A 3,145-nucleotide genomic window follows, 5' to 3' on the forward strand; every position below is an offset into this window, starting at 1 on the left:
TCACACCCAGTCTAACTCTAGAGCCCTCATGGCTCACTACCACCATCAAGTATGTGTTCTCTCTCTTTTGTTTTTGTTTTTTTAAAAGGGTCTGTGTACTTTCTGGAAAGTCAGAGACTGCACTCACTAACAGTATTGACATCCCGGGGTTGAGGTTGAGGTTAGGTGACTTTAGGTCTGTATCTGGGGTGGGGTTTGGACTCTAACAGGGGTTTGCCTTCTGGTTGGTAGACTTCGTGTTAGGTTTCAGGTGGGCATTCGGATAGGGGTCAGAGCCAGGATTGAGGTTGGATTTCCTTTGGGAACTAAGGCTGTGGATGAGGCTGAGAGGCCATGGGGGGCAGTGTCTGGGTCAGGCTGAGCATTAGGGCTCTGGAGGCAGAGAGGCTGTTTGGGGCTGGCTGGGATGGGGAACAGGGTGATGTGGTTCTGGTCCCCTAGAGGTTCTCTGGGGGTGAGGTCTGGGTGGGCAATGGGTGGGTCAGAGGGGCTGAGGGTGGAGCTCCACCTTGCTCCAAGGGTCTGCAGGGATGGAAGGATTCTCTCACCTTTCCTGCCTTCAGATTCCGACATCTTCCTTTCGAGATTGAAGGGCCATCTGCACACAACCCCCCTCTCTTCCCCCAGCTTTGGAGGGATTAAGGCCACAGGGCGGGGCGATAACAATGTCATATGGGAGGGTGGCGGTGGGGGTGCAAATGGGACGTTTGTGGGCCAGAGCCTGGCAACAGATGAAATGTTTACCAAATATATACCTGCAGCAAACAGTCAAACTAAAATAAGAAAAGGATGTCATTTTCCAATAGTATATGGAATTCGAAGTATGTAGGAAAAACCTAATATATGTGCAATATCTCTATGGAAAAAAGATCAAATATTATCAATTATTATTATTATTTTTAGAGACAGGGTCTTGCTCTGTCACCCAGGCAGGAGTGCAGTGGCTTGATCATAGCTCACAGTAGCGTTGAATTCCTGGGCTCAAGTGATCCTCCGACCTCAGCCTCTTGAGTAGCTGGGACTACAGGTGTGCGTCACCATGCCCAACTAATTTTTTTTTTTTTTTTAAATTTTGGGTTGCTTCGAACTTTATTTGACAAAAACAGAAGATAAACGTATCAAAAGAACACACAGGTGGGTGCGGGGGCATGGCTAGTAGTGGCGGCCGGGGTGGGCATCCGGGCTAAGACTTTTACTTGACTGCAGACTGGTCGGATTTCGCAGCTTCTAGGCCCCCAAGCTGGGACCGCGACTCCAAGGTGATCTAGTTGGACTACATGGCTAGCTTGGGAATGGGGGCCTCCACGGTCAGTGTGCCCTCAGGGGACAGGAAGGAGGAGACCTTGGTGGGGTCCACACCTTGGTGCAACGTGTATTTCCGGATGAGGCAGCGGGAGATGTAGCCATGCTTGTCCTGCTGCTCCTTGTGCTTGCCGGTGATCTCCACCACGCCACCCTTGGTCTTGACTGTCAGCTCGTCGGTGGCGAAGTGCTTGACGTCCAGGGATACGCGCCAGCGGTCCGCCGTGGGCCGGTTCTCCGAGACCCCGCTGCTGAGCTGCGGGCTGAGCGCCCGGCTGTAGGCGGGCGCGGCCACCGCGGGGCTCTCGACCGCGGTGGGGGGCAGGGGGCTCACGTAGCCTGGTCAGCTGCTGGTGCCAAACCACTGCGACCAGTCCGAAGGCCTGGTCGAAGAGGCGACTGTGCGGGTACCAGTTGCGGAAGGGGTCCCAGCTGGGGTCCGGCAGGAGCCAGAAGAGGACGCGGCGCTCGGTCAGGCTGCCAGGCTCTGCCGGGGAACTCGGCTTGGGCGGGTGTCTTTTTTTTTTTTTTTTAAAGAGATGGTGTCTTGCTGTATTGCCCATGCCAGTCTCAAACTCCTGGCCTCAAGCGATCCTCCAGTCTTGGCCTCCAAAACTGATGGGATTGCAGGCGCACCTCGGCTGTTCAAGAAATGGTTACATAGATTTCTTTTGCTTTCTTTCTTTCTTTCTTTATTTATTTATTTATTTATTTAGAGACAGAGTCTCGCTCTGTTACCCAGGCTGGAGTGTAATGGCACATTCTCAGCTCACTGCCACCTTTGCCTCCCCAGTTCAAGTGATTCTTCTGCCTCAGCCTGCCCAGTAGCTGGGACTACAGGCATGTGCCACCATGCCTGGCTAATTTTTCTCCTTTTAGTAGAGAGGGGGTTTCACCATGTTGGCCAGGCTGGTCTCGAACTCCTGACCTCAGGTGATCCACCCAACTCAGCCTCCCAAAGTGCTGGGATTACAGGCGTGAGCCACTGCACTTAGCCGGTTACATAGATATTTGCTGTGTAATTATTCTTTGGAGTGTACAAATGTGTATCATATTAAAGCATTTATTGAATGCATGAATACTAGTAACTATAACTTACATAGTGCTTTCTTATGTGTCAGGCACATAGTACAACATGCTTTATATAAATTAATTCTGTTTTAATCCTAAAAAGGAGGTACTGTCAATAGTCCCATTTTACAGATGAGGAGACTAAGACACAGGGAAGTAGTCGCTTTGTGTTAAAATTCTGCCCTTAATGTGTACACTTTCATAGCCTAGAAGATGAATGCCGCCTTAAACGAATGAGTCAAGAAGCCTCTTTCTGTCCGGCCCCTCCACTCCCCACCACACAGGTTGTTCCTTTTTCTCTTGGAAGAGCCCACTGGACTGCAGGTGGAAGAACTACAACTCCCAGCAGCGATTGCAAGCTCAACCTCCGTGCACACTCACCCCAGGCCTCACATCCGGTATGCGCCGTGCTCGCTCACAGGACTACACTTCCCAACTCTCTCCACACGGCCCGTGACACTCTGGACCGCGAGCACGGGGCAGGGTTTCTACAGCTGCTCCCTACTTTCTCGGACCCGGCGCTGGACCCAGCCCCCAACTCCGACACGGCTCCACCATGGAGGAGGCGGACCGAATCCTCATCCATTCCCTGCGCCAGGCCGGCACGTAAGGACAGCGCCCCCGCCCACCTCCGAAGCCCACATCCGGGACTCTAAAGCCCAGGACCCCGTTTCCCGGGAACCTTAAAACCCGGGACCCTGACATTCGGGGCTCCAACTCAAGGATCCTAAGACCCTCACCCCCTTAACACACACACACACACCCTGCCCTC

The 3,145-nt window shown here is 52.8% G+C and overlaps 1 pseudogene; it reads right to left on the minus strand.

Moving 5' to 3' along the window:
- Nucleotides 1-1,192: 1,192 nt before the first annotated feature.
- On the minus strand, nt 1,193-2,834 carry LOC111532920 (annotated as a pseudogene).
- Between the last annotated feature and the right edge of the window lie 311 nt (nt 2,835-3,145).

Source organism: Piliocolobus tephrosceles, unplaced genomic scaffold (assembly GCF_002776525.5).
Source record: "Piliocolobus tephrosceles isolate RC106 unplaced genomic scaffold, ASM277652v3 unscaffolded_11094, whole genome shotgun sequence".
NCBI classification, from domain to species: domain Eukaryota; kingdom Metazoa; phylum Chordata; class Mammalia; order Primates; family Cercopithecidae; genus Piliocolobus; species Piliocolobus tephrosceles.